Source organism: Anolis carolinensis, chromosome 4 (assembly GCF_035594765.1).
Source record: "Anolis carolinensis isolate JA03-04 chromosome 4, rAnoCar3.1.pri, whole genome shotgun sequence".
Taxonomy (NCBI): Eukaryota; Metazoa; Chordata; class Lepidosauria; order Squamata; family Dactyloidae; genus Anolis; species Anolis carolinensis.
Window position 1 is genome coordinate 24260397 of NC_085844.1, and position 17358 is coordinate 24277754.

At 42.5% G+C, this 17358-nt stretch overlaps 1 long non-coding RNA gene across 2 annotated transcripts in view; it reads right to left on the reverse strand.

Annotated features, from left to right (window-relative positions):
• LOC103278473 (uncharacterized) overlaps positions 1-17358 on the reverse strand; it is a 39950-nt gene that overhangs the window by 19854 nt on the left and 2738 nt on the right. The window contains exons 2-3 of one of the 2 annotated variants that reach the window (XR_506079.3): positions 3984-4125; positions 409-1967 (exon numbers count right to left, since the gene is read on the reverse strand). This is a non-coding gene — a long non-coding RNA (uncharacterized LOC103278473). Of the gene's footprint in view, positions 1-408; positions 1968-3983; positions 4126-17358 lie in introns of those variants that run through there. The other variant, XR_010005895.1, reaches the window with a different exon arrangement.

Sequence of the window (17358 nt, forward strand, 5' to 3'; positions counted from 1 at the left end):
GTGCAGATATTTCGGATATTGTTGTTTCTCCTGATTTTTTTAAAAAAGTAATACTGGCCTTGTGATGAATGTAAAAGATGAATGTATTGCCAGCTCTTAAGTTTCCATGTGTGAGTGAGATAGGGAGGCAGAACTTGAAACGGGACTGCTGATATAAGAGGGGCGATTCTCTACTCTTAAAGGGATGGTCACGCATGTTTCTCCCTCTCAATGTGATGAGGTGCCTAACACTAAAACCACTAAAACTACACTATCGACTAGAATGTCCTGTTCATAAGGCTTGAGCATCTGTTTTTGGGTTTAATATAAGCTTGAAATATAAATCTCTCTGTTTTTTTTATTTAAAAAAAGTTGTATTTCATTCATACAAGTGTTCATTCTGATCTTGAGAAGGATCTTATTGAACAATTTAACTGTTCAAACTGCATTTTATTGAGCTCTAATACAGCTTCTGATTGGCTTCTGGAAATCTCGGAAGATGTGGAGGACAAGTATACAGTTACACGAAAATGAGTTTCCACTAATGTCTGCAAGTATGATCTGCAATTGAGTCTCAATTATTTTTACTTCATGGACTAGAGTTTGCAGTTAATGCGGCCCACAAATCTCAGGGCTATGGTAACATATACCTTTCCCACAAACACCCTATGCAAACCTACTGTGGACTAAAGCTCTCATTTTGAAAGCAAACATCTATTCCAACAGCAAGTCCAGCACAATTACAGCAAATTCTGCAATGATTTCAGACAGATTGGGCTCTTTCCCACCATCTGTCCAATGAAAAAGTCAATTTTCCCTATAAGAAAAGAAAACCTAATATGGTTTAATGATTCGTCTCTTGGAAATAAAACATGAAACAGCTGACATATTTCACTTTGACAAACAGTCTTTGCTGACCTTTACAAATTTGCTAGTTGGGTTAGAATGACAAATTAACTTCTCAATGGGGCGTATACGACTCCCAGAATATTATTATAGCATCACCCTTCAGGAAACCTTAGTTCAAATTATGTCAGCTCTTCAGTTTTTAAAAAAGTGAGGTTTATAACAGTTGTAAAAAATCACTATAGGCAGCTACTTGTATGCAGCATGTCAGACAAAAGGTGACTTTTATTGCTTTTACTAAATGGTAGCATAATTACGGTGCTTGTGAGCTTGTCTGTAATTTCAAAATAAATGTTTTCTTTCTGATAATGATTTGCATCATACAGTATTTGTTTTTTCACATTTTAGAAGGGTTGGCATTGAAATAAGTGTCCTAATATTTCCATCAGTGAAACTTTAATAAAGCTACAATGCAAGATACACTTTTGTAGGAATATGCTCCATTAAATGCATGTATATGGGCTGAAACACAGGCAGGAGAATTTAATTTTAAAATGAACGAATTCTTCAATATGAAAATTACTAAGTAGGGAAGCTGTTTAGCCTCAAGTTTGCAGTATGGGGAAATTGTCACACCATGCCATTTGATCATCACAATATAATTACTCTACAGGCGTTGTTGCATTGTAAGGTTATTACACACACACTGGAAATAATGCCTCAGCCCCTTTCTGCAATATTTCAGTAACCAATTTGGATGTGGGTGGGGATTCCCAAGGACTTCTTTATCAGGGTCACTTCAAACTAATTTCAATACTTGATTTGGGAGAACAAAACATGTGAAGAAAATAACTATGTTTTCTGCAGTATATGCTCTTGAAAGCTTTTTCGCCCCCCCCCCCCCAAATATAAATAGCTTGATGTTATAGTGTGATAATAATGCGATCCTGAGCTAATAACCATTTTAAGTTACTATAGTATTTGTAAGTCTTTACTACATGGGGTTGCTTTCCAAAGATTCTTCCACTGTTGGCTCTGTAATTCAGGTCACATGAAGATTTCAGCTTCTTCATTATAAGAAAAGCTTCACACTGCCAAATTGATATTTGAACTTTTGGTGGACAAGCCATGGACTAATTGTTCTGAAAAAAAGCCAGTCAAGATGGATTAGTTCATACAAACTTGCACTATCTGGAAATGGTTGCCTTCCAAAATGGTGGCTCTGGGATTAATGTCTGGATGGGTATCTGTATCAATTGATCTCACCTGAACCCAATAAATACCAGGACCTCCTCTTCTTATCTTTTGCCATTTCTGAAATGAGTATGTCCAGGAAGACAATTCGCCATAACACTAAGCCAAACTATGAGAGCTATTACTTTAAAATAGCTGTCCAGAAGATGTTAAGTTGACATCTTGTTCAGCAGTTGCAATATTGTAAGGTGGACTTGCAAGATCATAACTGCTGTAGATTCATTTGTAAAGAACAACTGAATTTAATCCTTCTGCCTTGGTGGCCTGGTATTGCTCTATCTGAAGTATTTCTGAGGTACTGGAGATTAGAGAGCTAGAAAAAGATGTTGGAAAAGCAGTTGAAACAAGATTCCAACTGTCTACTCTCAAGGTACCTCACAATCTGGAGTGTGGTGCATATGTCCCAGAATGCTGATCTCCAGCAAATCTGTTTAGGCACTGTAGGCTACAAAGATAAGTTTAGGGGGTCATTGACAGTCATAACTGCAATGTCTGAGTCCCATTGTTGCAGTTATGATGACAATGCAGGATCTCTGCCATAGTTATGGTCATGATCATACTCACCTGTTTTCTCAAAGCAATGGCATTATTTAAGCAAAAAGATATTAGTAGGGACACAAACACTTTCATGCCTTATCTCCAATGGTGTCATGATGCCACTTCAGTTATTGACATTTATGCAACCTGTGTTCCTCCTTAGCCAGACCCTATCTTTTTATCCATGCTCACCCTTCATAGCACATGTATGTTGTTTTTTTCTTATGCTGAAATAGAGTGATTGCACAATTTTGAAACTTCCTACAAATAGAGAGTACTGTCATAATTGTGACTCATCACAATAGTGTAATTCTGCAAAATAAACCTTTAAAATAAAATAAAAGTTGGGGAATGGGATAAAACCAATATTGTTCTTGTGATTTACTCTTATGCAAACACTGAACTGACTTCATTGTCCTTGGCGATAGGAAGGAGAAGAAGAGGAGAACAATGCCTGATCACAAATGACTGTCAGGATATTGGAACTACAGTGGAATGAAATGATCACACCGATTACAATAGTTGGACAGCAGCAATATTGGTGCCATGAATGGGTTCTTTCCATCAATGGAAAGATGCAATCCAATAATGATGGAAACATAATGCAACAACCTGAGTGTTGCCAGTGCAATTGTACATCAAACCTACTTTGCGATAAAGTCCTATGCAGATACTCATTTTTCATTGTGTCACCCAAGGAAATCTCTTTATATTAACTATCCAGTCTCAGCTTCACAAATCACAGCCTGATTTTGTAATTCTGTTCTTGAATTACCTTCTGAAGTAGCAACACAGAAATATAATAGGAATGGGGTGAAAATTAAGTGACTATGGTTTAGGTGGAGTTTCTTTGACAGCAAGCAATATCTGCTGCCACTGCAATGAAACTTAAGGAGCTTGACAAACTGGCTATGTTTCTAGGTGGGCAATAACATCCTGTGTTTTGATGCCTTTACTTTTATTTGGAAATGATTTCTGGGCATAAGCCAGCATTGCTCATACATCAAGTAAAATTAAATTACTTTGTCAACAGGCACTTTCTAAGTTATCCTTAGCAGATCAGAAAGTGTCTATGTCCTTGGAGAGAGGGAGAGTCAGTGTGGTTAGTGGTTACGTATGTTGGATTTGGACTGAGGAGATTTAGCTTCCATTTCCCAGATTTCATGGTGCTCACTGGATAATCCTGGGACATGGGATCAGACTAATCTTACAAATATTTTGTGACACTTCAATAGAGGTAGGGAGCATACAAGGATGGAAAGAAGGCTGTGTTTGACCCTTCTCTGTTGCCCTTCCACTGGCAAGGAAATACATTGTTATGCAAGCAGGCTATTAAGAAAGAGGCTAGTAGAAGATGGGTGCCATACCTTTTAACATCTATATATTGTTCAATCACTGTGCTGTTGTAATACTTTACTGTTAATCTTCTTTCATTGGTCTTCTAAATGATAGTTTCTTGTGTTTTCAATCTGGACCTGTTTTTCATTTTGTTGTAAGCTACTTTGAGTCCTAGTTTTGGCAGAAAGACACAATCTACATCAAATGCAGAAATAATGAACACAGGCAAATCTGAAAATAGGAAACTGCCTTACACTGAGCCAGACCACTGCACTGTCTAGACTGATACTGTCAGCTCTGGCTAGTAGCCACTCTCCAGGACAAGGGTGGGCAATACAGCAGGAATGGGGACAAGTTTTACTCCCACTGTGGTCCACCCCAACCCATTTCATGCATTGTTTGTACTAAAAATGAAAATGGAAGAGATTCTAATTTGTACTTCCAGGTTTTACCAAGGTGATATTTGTGAGAGTTGGCAGTTATTTTAATGTACACTACTGCTTCTCAAAGCCTCCAAGAGCAGACATTTTAATGGTCTGTGGAGTTTTAATTAAAATGCCTTCAAAATTAGTAGAGGATGTGGGAGTTTTAATGGGCAGAGAAAACCTGAGGCATATACAAACCCAGAGTCTGGGTTCCAAAGTCAGATGAGACTAGGAACATATTTATTGTATCAGAAAATCCATCTTGGATTTGAAGATAAAACAAGTTTATCTATGCTTGATTACAAGAGCCCTTAAAAGTTGGTGCTCATGTGTGGTAGCAAGCTAGTAACCACAGTTGGAATTGGAGCTCTATGGATGCTCTCTCATAGGAGAGAGATTAACATTTTGCAGAAGGAGAGATGACCTCAACAGTTAGGAGAGAAGAAAAAGGATTGAGTACATGGACTAGAGAAAGATATGGAGAGTTGCAAGAAAGAGTAGGCATTGGGCTCTTCAGACTACTGCAAAGAAATGAGTAATCTCACAACAGAATGCCTCCTTATTACCAATTGGTGTCTCTTTGTATCAGTATCCAAACTGATGTGGCTCATGTACCAATTATAACTCAGTTCAAAAAGCTAGACAACTAGGCGAATCACTGCAAATCTCATCACTGCCCTTTCACTGAGCTCTTTTTAAAAAAGAAAAGAAAAAAGAAACAGTATTTCAAAAGGTTTGATGAAACTATAAGGAATTCCTGTCTTCCAGCCATCCTCTTTGGCTCGATCAACACAGCCATATAATCCAGATTATCAAATCAGATATTAACTCTTGTTTTATTGTCTTACTGTGTTTTACTATTTGTTGTATATTGTTTAATGTATTATGCTGTTGTTTTTGTAAATTGTGCTAGTTGGGCCTTGCCCCAGGTGAGCCGCCCCGAGTCCCTGTGGGGAGATGGTGGCGGGGTATAAATAAAGTATTATTATTATTATTATTATTATTATTATTATTATTATTATTATACTTGATTATATGACTCCCAGGTCAGGCTGGACTTCTGTCCCCACACAGGAAAGCCCCGGAGAAGGGGGAATGGCGTTTGGGTAAGGTTTTTTTTTAAGTGTCAAGGCTTTTAAAGGGTTTTTTTGGGGGAGAAGGTTACAGCCCTCTGAGTTTTCCAGGCTGAATCAGATGGTCCCCTCAGAAGTCCGAGAACAGGGCCCATACTGGGTTAGACTCAGGTCTTTCAGAAAGATCTGATCTAACCCAGTATCAAATTACTTCAGGATAAATTACTTATGTGGATGCCCCATGTAAAAATGTGGGAGGGTGCACATCAGTGAAGAGGAGCAATCCAAGCAATATAACACTAATCACAAATACAGAATAATCTTGTCCCTTGGATTTTTTAAAAATAAAAATATTTCTGAATTTTTAAATACTTTGTGATCTAGACGTCTAGACATCTAGTTAAATCCACCATTTAAACCTCCAAAGAGACATCTCTTGAAAGCTGTTAGAATAGAAAACTACTTGAGGAGACAAGGCAGTGGACTCTCCTTTTTTGGAAGTCTTTAGACAACGGTTGGCTGGCCAAGTGTGCTTTACTTGCATTTTCCTGAACTGCATGGTGTTGGACAAGAGGACTCTTGTGATAATCTTCCATCTCTAAAATCCTATGATTCTGCTATATTAAACTCCACATTATCATCCTGCTAGTGTGATTGAGAGTGTGAATTGGGATCCCTGAAGTCTTAACTTGGCCATGAATTCTCCATACGGGGAAAGCACTAGCTCACTACAATCACTCAGTACTAGTAGCAGTCAGTTTCCATAACCCATTGAAAGTGCTGGTGTTTCTACATAAAACTCTATGTTTAAAGCTTAGAAAAAGTCTAGCTGAAGGGTGTTTCCCCATTATGTCCTTCTGAAGTTTATATTTGGAGAGACACCTGTGTTCAGAAACAGCCTCCATTCCCATTTGTGGAATAACTCCCTAGGAAAGTCTGCTTTGTCTACTCACAAGTTGCAAGGCTCCAATTTTCTCTTTGGCCATGAGTTTGATCTTCAATTTACTTTTATTATCAGTTTTATTTCTGCCATTTAAACTTCTTAACATTTTAATGCACAAATCAGATGTCATAATTTTAGTTGTTTTGTAATTATTCTATTAATAGTTTTGAATTTGTATGGCTGTAATTAACTTCACTGCCTTTTTGAATAGAGCGCATCATCCTGATAAAATACATTGTGACAGCAACCATAAAAGAAGAAAGATGACACAAGCTTTTATAGAAGAGACTTTTTAAGACCAAGCCAGGGGGTGCTGTATTTTAATAGGTTAATTATTTTAATGCTTTTAACTATTTTTATAGTACTATGTTTAATTTTGTTTTTGTGTTTATATGTTTTAGGTTTTAAATTATACATTATAATGGTTTCAGTTAGCCGGTTTGAGTCTCTTTTAAGAGAGAAAAAATGGGATGATGATGATGATAATGATGATAATAATATTGTTTTCATTACAATGGCAACTAAATATAACATTCTTATTAAAAGGTAGTGTGTCTTTGAGTCACATCTTGGAAAGTTTATTGTAAGCTAGGGGACTCTGAGAGATGCAGTCCAAAAAATGAACTCTCCAAACTCTGTAAATATTGGGTACATGCAATACTGGTGTTGAGGCGGGGGGGGTTAAGGAACCCCAGGAAATACCATATATGGGCAGAGATGGCGACAGCTAGCGACCCGGGTGCATAAACTCACAGAAACATGTGACTTCTGGGAAATCATGTGTTTCTGAAGAAATGAAAGCTAAAGAAAAACAAACAGAGCATGCGTACGCAGGCGCTCTGAAAGATTTGTGAGCACGGCACAAAAAGGGTGCAGCCGGCCTGCTAGTCAGCACCGATTGGGCAGCGTCACAACTCTAAGCCAATGAATTTGCTTGTGGGCGGGCATAACCCGAACCCTGTAGTGTGTATAAATGTTCACTCAGCATGCCACTGGGCGGTTCCCCTGGAGAAGCACTTACTTTGTGCTAGGGGGACCCCTAGTGGCCATTAGCGAAATAAAACTGCTTTCTGGGAAATTCCTTCAGTTGTCCGTCTTCAAATTCCTCCACTGCGCCAACAAGAACCGTAGCACGAAGGTTCCGCTACATTTTCTGGTGACCCCGACGTGATTTTTTCCTATAAGACGGGCCAGGAGATTTGGAGACGGATCCCGTTGGCGGGACGGCCTCAACTCAGCGGTGGGGGCCTGAGGCAACTACCGTGAGACGAGAAGGGGCCCCTGAATACTACACGACCGGCTGCGGTGCTTGCCTCTGAATGCCAACGCCGACTGACGGTGAGAGCTGCAACATCAGCGAGGTTCCACAGAAACCGGCTAGGAGGAAAAGGATCCAGGGGAAAAAGCCCAGGGGCGAAGGTTGGTCCGACGTCTACAGAAATCTGGCAAGTATAGGGGTTTGCATGAGATATTAAGGGAACGCCAGCGCTGGGAGGGACAAAAAAAAGTTCCCAGGGAGGTAGAAAGGGGTTCTGTCTTGTGTTTCCTGACGCATGCCGTGAGTGGCCGGGTGCCCAGGCCAGGACAGTCCCCTCTATTAGGCAGGATGGGAGGGAAAAATTCAAAGAGCTCCACTCCCTTACAATGCATCTTAGATAATTTTGGCTCTTTTGCTAGCAGAGCCGTAGCAGGGAATCCAAGGGACCTAAGAGATTATAGGCTGAGAAATTTGTGTCAGGGAGAATGGCCAGATTTTGGTTTAGGTTGGCAAGTAGAAGGAACGTGGGATCTGAAACTGATCCGAACAGTGGAAGAATATTGTGCTGTGAATCATCCGAACCAGTGGGTCTATATTGCTACGTGGGAACGGGTAGTTAGAGAAGATCCAGGTTGGGTTCGACAGTGCAGGAATGGCAAATGTATGGTGGTGAAGAAGGAGGGGAAAAAGAAGGAAGTTTTCCAATCCAATGAGGAGGACTACCCAGATTTACAGTTGAGTGTACAGGCTAGACAACAGGAATTATTGCCGCCACCCTTGCCACCGCCCCCCCCACCCCAGGGAACAGCCCCCGGTGCACCTACACTAGGAACGAGACCCCCACCCTACTCTTCGGAGTCAACCGAAGCGGCCAAGAAACACTATCCTAGCCTAGAAAAATATCAGGAGGAAACAAAGGAAAAGAAGAAGTCACAACGGATGCCCAGTGATGCTTCTCCGGCACAAACTCGGAGACATGGAGCTCCGGTGTGGTCTGGTGATTCACCGACCGGACCGGCCCTCCAGATGCCCTTGAGAACGGTGCCTGTGATAAACAACAGGAATGAGATAGTTCAAGCATACCAGGTAGTGCCTTTTAGTAGTAGTGACATTTTGAATTGGAAAAATAATACTCCACCTTATAGTGAAGAACCCCAAGCTATGGCTAGGCTATTGGAAGGGATTATGGCAACCCATAATCCCACCTGGCAAGATTGCAGACAATTGTTGAATATGTTGTTCACATCAGAGGAGAGAAGAGCAGTGTTGAATAATGGGGTAGCCATAGCCCAGGTTGGTGCCCCACAAGATGGTGATGCAGCCGAGTGGGGAGCACAGAGGTTTCCTGTGGAAATAGATCCCCAATGGGACACCGCAGAAGAAGGACATTTGCAGAGACTGAAAGGATTCCAGCGTATATTGGTAGAAGCGGTAAAGAGGGGCCCGCCGCGACCCGTCAACATTGTAAAAATTCAGGGAGTGGTACAGGAAAAATCTGAGTCACCAACAGCCTTTTTGGAAAGGCTGGAGGCAGCATATAGAAAGTATAGCCCGTATAATTTGGAGGATGAAAACGGTAGGAGGGCGATTCAACAGTCTTTTATCAGTCAAGCGGCTCCTGACATCCGGAGAAAGATTCAAAAGCAACCAGGATTTCTAGGAAAGACTATGAATGAATTGTTGGCACTCGCAGATCAAGTTTATATGGCGAGGGACCAGGTAGAAGAAGAGAAGAAGGACAGGAAGAAGAAGCAGGAATACCAAGCATTAGTTACCATGATGGAACAAAGTGCAAGTGGACAGAGAGGAAGAGGAGGATATGCCAGAGGGGGACAAGGAGGAAGAAGGGGCCCCCCTCGGAGGTTAGGTCGAGACCAATGTGCTAAATGTAAGAAGTTTGGACACTGGAAAGGTGAATGCCCAGAAGGAAGAGAAGGAAGTCAGGAAGGACCGAGAGAAAGAGGAAGGCCTGAGAGAGGAAGAAACCCAGGAAGGGGAAGAGGGCGTGGGAACTACGTACCTTTTCCTGCAAGAGAGGTGATAGCTGCAGCAGCTGTGATGGAAGAAGAATGGGAAGATATGGATGGAGGAGAGGAATGAGGAAGCCAGGCTCTTGTTTTGTTGGACCCCGGGGAGCCGATGGTCACACTTGAAATCGGGGACCAACAATTGGACTTTTTAGTGGACACAGGTGCCGAAAAATCAGTAGTAAATACAAAAATTAGTCCACCAACTCGGGAAACTACGAAAGTAATAGGGGTGTCTGGGAAGACCCAGAAGTGCCCCTTCCTTAAGGAACGCACCTGCAATCTGGCCGGACATCAGGTCAAGCATAAGATGTTATATCTCCCAGACTGCCCAGTCCCTTTATTGGGAAGGGACATTTTATCAAAATTACAAGCACAACTCCAGTTCATGAAGAATGGACAAGTGGAGCTATCATTTCCCATGGAAGAGGAATGGAGACTGTTTCAAGTTAGGATTTTTACTGAAGAAATACAATGGCCATGGCATGAGACTCCTTTAGTGTGGGCAGAAGATAATCCTCCAGGATTAGCTAAATATGTTCCACCGGTGGTGGTGGAAGTGAAAAGAGGAATGGGGCCCATATGCAAGCCACAGTATCCCGTCAGTCGAGAGGCAGTGCAGGGGATCAGAAAGCATCTAGAGCGACTTCTGCAGCATGGGATATTGGTACCATGCAGTTCCCCATGGAACACGCCCCTGCTCCCAGTCAAGAAACCAGGAGGACAAGGAGAATATCGCCCAGTCCAAGATTTGCGGGCTGTAAATCAAGTCACCGTTCCCCTAACCCCGGTAGTGCCAAATCCATACATCATGATGAGTCTAGTACCAGCATTTGCCAAATGGTTTACTGTATTGGATTTAAAGGATGCATTCTTTTGCATTCGATTGGCCCCTGTATCCCAACCGATCTTTGCTTTCCAGTGGGAATCTCAGCAGTCAGGGCAAAGGACCCAGTATGTTTGGACACGCCTTCCTCAGGGGTTCCGGGACAGCCCGACCATTTTTGGTCAAGCCCTGGCCAAAGACTTACAGGATTTTGTAATACCTAAGGAAGAGGGAATTTGGCTTCAATATGCAGATGACCTGCTTATCGCTTGCCGGACACTAGGGGGCTGTAAAGAGCATACTTTGAGATTTCTCAAGACATTGGAAGAAAAGGGTTACAAAGTGTCAAAGAAAAAGGCCCAGTTGTGCTGTCCCACGGTGAAATATTTGGGGTTCCATCTGACCGAAGGAAAGAAGATGTTAGGAGCTGAAAGAAAGGAAGTTGTTTGTGCCATCCCCACTCCCAGTACCCGGCGACAGGTGCGGGAATTTTTGGGATCAGCAGGATATTGTAGACAGTGGATCCCCAACTACGCCGTGTTGGCTAAGCCACTGTACCAGGCTACGAGAGGTGGAAGAGAAGATCCATTTGAGTGGACAGAAGAATGTCAACAGGCATTTAAGGCATTAAAAGAAGCATTGATGTCATCTCCAGCATTAGGACTGCCCGATTTGGAAAAACCATTCACTCTGTTCGCTGCAGAGCGGGAAGGAACAGCGGTTGGAGTATTGACCCAACCACTAGGTTCATGGCAAAGGCCGATTGCCTACTTGTCAAAGCAATTGGACACAGTGGCTCGTGGATTGCCACCTTGCCTGAGGGCTGTGGCAGCATCAGTAGATTTAATCAAAGAAGCGAATAAATTGACCCTAGGACAGCCACTGACAGTTAAGGTGCCCCATAGCGTTAAGGCACTGTTAGACATTAAGGGACCGCGCTGGCTCACAAGTGAGAGGTTAATGAAATATGAGGGATTGTTGTGTGACAACCCACTGGTGACCCTGGAGACTTGCTCCACTCTGAATCCGGCCACCTTGCTCCCGACTCCAGGAGACACCACGATCCATCAGTGTGCCCAGGTGATGGATGAGGTATTCTCCAGTCGACCGGATTTGAAGGATGTGCCACTAACTAAGGTGGACGACACTCTGTTCACAGATGGAAGCTCCTTTATGGAAAATAATCAAAGACACTCAGGTTATGCGGTTGTTCGGTGGGGGGGAGAGACGCTGGAAGCAGAGTCACTGCCCCCGGGGACGTCTGCCCAGAAGGCCGAATTGATTGCCCTGACCCGAGCGTTGGAATTGTCAAGCGGAAAGCGGGTTAACGTCTACACAGACTCAAAATATGCCTTCACCACCCTCCACGCACATGGAGCACTGTACAAGGAGCGCGGGCTCCTCACGTCTGGAGGAAAGTGCGTGAAACATGCTGGAGAGATTGTGGATCTCCTGGAGGCGGTTTGGAAGCCAAGGCAGGTGGCTGTGATGCATTGTAAAGGGCACCAACGTGGAGACGATCCCGTAGTGCAAGGAAATAGGCAGGCTGATCTGGCAGCCAAAGAGGCAGCTAGGCTGCCCTATATTGAACATCAGGTAATGGCCCTACAGGTAGAATTAACTGAACATAACATTACATATACACCAGAGGAAGAAGAATGGGCCTTAAAGGAGAAGGGTCAGTGGTCAGGAAAACTCATAGTGATGCCAGACGCCCGTGTCTACGTCCCTAAGGACTTGGCATGGCACTTAGTCCAACACATGCACCAAAACACACATTTAGGAAAAATGGCATTGGCAAATCTGCTAGGACGACAGTTGTATATCGATGGATTACATAGCCTAACGGCAGCAGCAGCCCGAAGATGCTGGACATGTATCAAAAATAACCCCAGAGAAGGACCCCTCAAGCCACCAGGAGTCCAACATGTGGGTGGGGTACCCTTTGAAGCTTTAGTCACTGATTTTACAGAAATGCCCCCATACAAAGGATACAAATATTTACTGGTGTTCGTGGACACATACACAGGATGGGTGGAAGCTTACCCTACAAGAACTGAGAAGGCTGTAGAGGTGTCAAGAGCTCTAATGAAAGATGTTATTCCCAGATTTGGCATACCCTTAGAAATTGGATCAGATAATGGCCCCGCATATATTCAACAGGCTGTGCAAGGATTATGTAGAATTTTGGGCATAAAATGGAAGTTACATTGTGCATATAGACCCCAATCTTCTGGAAAAGTGGAAAGAATGAATAGGACATTAAAGGCTCAGCTTGGGAAACTTTGCCAAGAGACAGGATTGCCGTGGACGGTGGTTTTGCCCATGGCATTATTAGGAATCAGATGTACACCACACAAACGGACAGGACTCTCCCCTTTTGAAAGACTCTATGGACGACCCCCTTTGAACTTGAAGGGAGCTTTAGAGACAGGAGCTGAGCAGCACCTCATAGGAGAGAAACAGACATTGGCCCAGGTTCAGGCTTTGGGCAGACAAATGCAGCAGTTAGAAAAATACATTTCTGAATTGAACCCACCATTCCCTACCACACCTCTACATTGTTTTTCACCAGGTGACGAGGTTCTGGTCAAGGATTGGAAGATTGAGCCATTGGGACCCAAGTGGCGAGGACCCTATGTTGTGCTCCTGTCTACCCCCACTGCAGTGAAGGTGAAGGAGATTAAGCCGTGGATACATTACACCCGTGTAAAACTAGCACCTGAGGAGTGGCGGACGGAGCGAGTTCCTGGTGAGGACCTGAGACTCAGGATCATCCGGCAACTCCCTAAGGGGTCAACAAGGCCATGAAGCTGATCCCTTCGGGTGCAACGGAGCGTCGGTGGTCAAGTATGTCGCAGCATGGCCCAACAAAGGCGCTCTCCGGGAGATGGTGGCTAGACATTTTGAGAGGAAAAAGTGGGAGACAAGCTATGAGGAGGGGAGGAAAGCGCACTGTGCTTGGTATATTATTTGTGCTGAGTTTTATTCTCTCTTTTGGAAAAAGAGCACATGGGAATTGGATAAAAGAACATGCCAATTATATGTTTGAGCAGCACGGGAAAGAGGTAGCATTAATATATGAACACCCCCTCACCGTAGGAGATTTTTCATTTCTTCCCGATTTAATTGATGAACCACAGATTGTGTTGGAGGGATTGTCCAAGGCTCAGGAGGGTCCACCTACCGTGTTTTCTAGCATACCGCAAAGGATAAATAAAACTCGGTTTCGACGGTTTAGATACCATACCTCCACCAGGGGTTTGTGCTTCTGTTGTGGAGGATCGGGAATATGGAATTCTGAGTGGAAACACTGGGGAACTAGGCAGGCGTTCTTTTCCCGATTAGGCAATTATTCCCATTGTCGAGACCGGTTCTATCTACATGGACGATTTAATACATCTTATGTCTCACGATTAAATCTAACCGCAACCGAGTGGGCTAGCATGTATCCAGATTATCCCACATTTGGTGTGAATGATTCTATTGAGGGCCTAAAATCTTATATGAACATACTGCAACAATTAACCCAACTGAGCCTAGGTAAAAGCCTCTGTCCGTTATGGCAAATTAGGGATCCAAATCTATGGTTTTTCTTTGATAAATGGGCCACAAATTATCACCCCGGCAACTACCAGTGTGTCGGTGTGGGTTATTTGACATTCCCAGTTCAGGTCTTACACAAAGGGCATCAGCGCCTGAAACGGGACATTGTGCAAACAGGCCCTCTAGGACCAGAATGCTCGGATGAGGTCATTATCAACAAGGCCCTGTCAGGTTCAGAAGCCTCCCGTGTAGGAGGAGGCCTGATCACAGGCTTGTTGACACTGGGTGCTTACCCAGGGATTGTAGCTCAAGCAAACCGTAGAAGTGTTCTAGGCCTGACTTGCCGCCTTGAAAAGTCCATAAATGCCACTGGTAAAATTTTCCGGGAAATCCAGTCTGAAGTAGAAGAAATCAGCCAGATGGCCCTACAGCATAAGTTGGCCCTTGACTACCTACTGGCGGCCAGGGGGGGGTTATGCGCCATGGTTAGAGGACGTTGTGTAGTGAAATTTCATAACTTGAATAATACTATTGAAGATGACATCGAGTCATTACAAAAGTTAATTTACAATAATGTCCAGGAGATAGAAGGTTGGTCTCCCTTCTCCTGGGTGACTAGCTGGTTACCCTCAATAGAATGGTTGAAGAACATATTGTTGGTAGGGATTTTAGGATTGTTCATTGTTCTCATAGTTATGTGTTGCACTCCAATAATGATGCAAATGTGTACTAGGTGTGTCACACAATCTTTACCTGAAAAAAAGATAGCCATACTCCAAGCCAAGCGGGATTGGATGGAACCATAATGCTTTGCTTCAGCTTTTGTACATGCGCTTCGCAAAAAGAAAATGGGGGAGTGAGGCGGGGGGGGTTAAGGAACCCCAGGAAATACCATATATGGGCAGAGATGGCGACAGCTAGCGACCCGGGTGCATAAACTCACAGAAACATGTGACTTCTGGGAAATCATGTGTTTCTGAAGAAATGAAAGCTAAAGAAAAACAAACAGAGCATGCGTACGCAGGCGCTCTGAAAGATTTGTGAGCACGGCACAAAAAGGGTGCAGCCGGCCTGCTAGTCAGCACCGATTGGGCAGCGTCACAACTCTAAGCCAATGAATTTGCTTGTGGGCGGGCATAACCCGAACCCTGTAGTGTGTATAAATGTTCACTCAGCATGCCACTGGGCGGTTCCCCTGGAGAAGCACTTACTTTGTGCTAGGGGGACCCCTAGTGGCCATTAGCGAAATAAAACTGCTTTCTGGGAAATTCCTTCAGTTGTCCGTCTTCAAATTCCTCCACTGCGCCAACAAGAACCGTAGCACGAAGGTTCCGCTACAGTGTCTTCCACTGACTTTTGGAATAATTCATGTGGATGTATACAGAGAGGTTGGTTAACACTCTGGATTTCTCTGAACCATCTTGACCAGGGGTCTTCAAACTTTTAAAGCAGAGGGCCGGTCCACAATCCTTCAGACTGTTAAGGGGCCGAATTATCACTTGAAAAAAAAAACCTGAACAAATTCCTATGTACACTGCACATACCTTATTTGTACTGCAAAACAACAACAATAACAATGAAAGACCAATACAATTTTTAAAATGAAAATAATTTTAACCAACATAAACCTATCAGGATTTCAATAGGAAATGTGGGCTTGCTTCTGGCCAATGAGATTGTCAGGTTAATTAGGATTGTTGTTGTTGTTGTGTGTCTTCAAGTCATTTCAGACTTTGGGCGAGCCTAAGTCCAAAATTATTTATTTATTCATTTACTACATTTATATCCCACCCTTCTCACCCCGAAGGGAACTCAGAGCAGCTGTATGTACATACAATATATTATATTATTAGCATAGCAGAATATTAGCATTATATATTACTATATTGAACTATACCACTATACTGTAACATTATATGTAATATATAACATATAATTAATATTATTATATGGTATTATTATTAGTATTATATTGTATAAAATGATAATATTATTATCAATATCATATGTATATACAATATATTATATTATTAAAACTGATATAAAAATATTATATTATAAATGAGGGCGGGGGCCAGGTAAATGACCTTGGAAGGCCGCATCCGGCCCCCGGGCCTTAGTTTGGGGACCCCTGATCTTGACAGTTGAATGCTGTCAGAGTGAGCTATTCTGTTCTGCTAATATCTATGGAAAATCCACAGAGATTTTTCTTTCCTACAAATACTTCCATGAAAATCTTTCCCTACATCTTGCTGTGTTGGGGAACATTATATACAACCTGTTTTAAAGCATATTGCCTGTTTGGTTTTTCAATTGCAGAATATCTTTTTAACTCCTACAATTTTGGCAATGAATCTATTTCAAGTTAATTCACCTTCAGAGTTGGTAGCAATGAATTACACAGTGGTTATGCTCTAAGACAGCATTGCAGTGAAGGGTAGATCTTAGAAATAAAATGTAAGCCACAGCTGCTGATGCCAAACAAAAATGTTCAGCACCATACAAAAATCAGATTACCCACTTATAAATTATTCTTTCTTTCTTGTGATGTCCACATTTAAAAAAAAACATGAAAAACCTGCACACTGAATTGCTTAGTTAATTACCTTCCTTTCAAGCCATTTTTATGTTCCCTTGAAAAGAGACACAAGGGTCTTTGTCTCATGGAAATTAAAGTCTACTTTGGTGGCAGTCTATGTAATGAAAACATTCTGTAATAATAAACGCATAGAGTCCTTTTCAGATTATATACGCAGTCTTCTGTGTTATAGAAGCTGATGGAGGTCATGGATATAGGCTTTTCTATACTTCCAGTCCCATTCAGAAAGAAAACTTGCTGAGTCTGGGAAATGTTCTGAGAAGATCTATTGCCCAGGGGAAACTCCTGAAGCTATGGAAACTCTAATTATTTCCTTCCCATTGGGAATGCTAATCCTGAGATGTCAAAGCCAAATATGAGTGTGCAGTTTGGTCAATAAGATGTTTGACTTCAACTGGAAAAAGACTTAGAATCAGCCTAAACCTTCGATCTTAATATCACAGAATCATAGGTGAATGTACCACAAGAGCCATCAAGTCCAACCCACTTTCACATACGATCCACATTTAAAGTAGTCCTGCTGTTGTGGTTATCTAGGACCACAGTTAAAGAGGATCCCTGCCTGGTGAGCATATGCTAAACCAGAAACCCCAGGACAGAGAAATCAATTGAAGACAAGCCACAGAAGTTTTTTGACTAAAAGAGATGCAAGTTTGGCCATTTGCTTCAAAATAAACCCTAAACGGTTTGGGCCCAGACGATTTGGA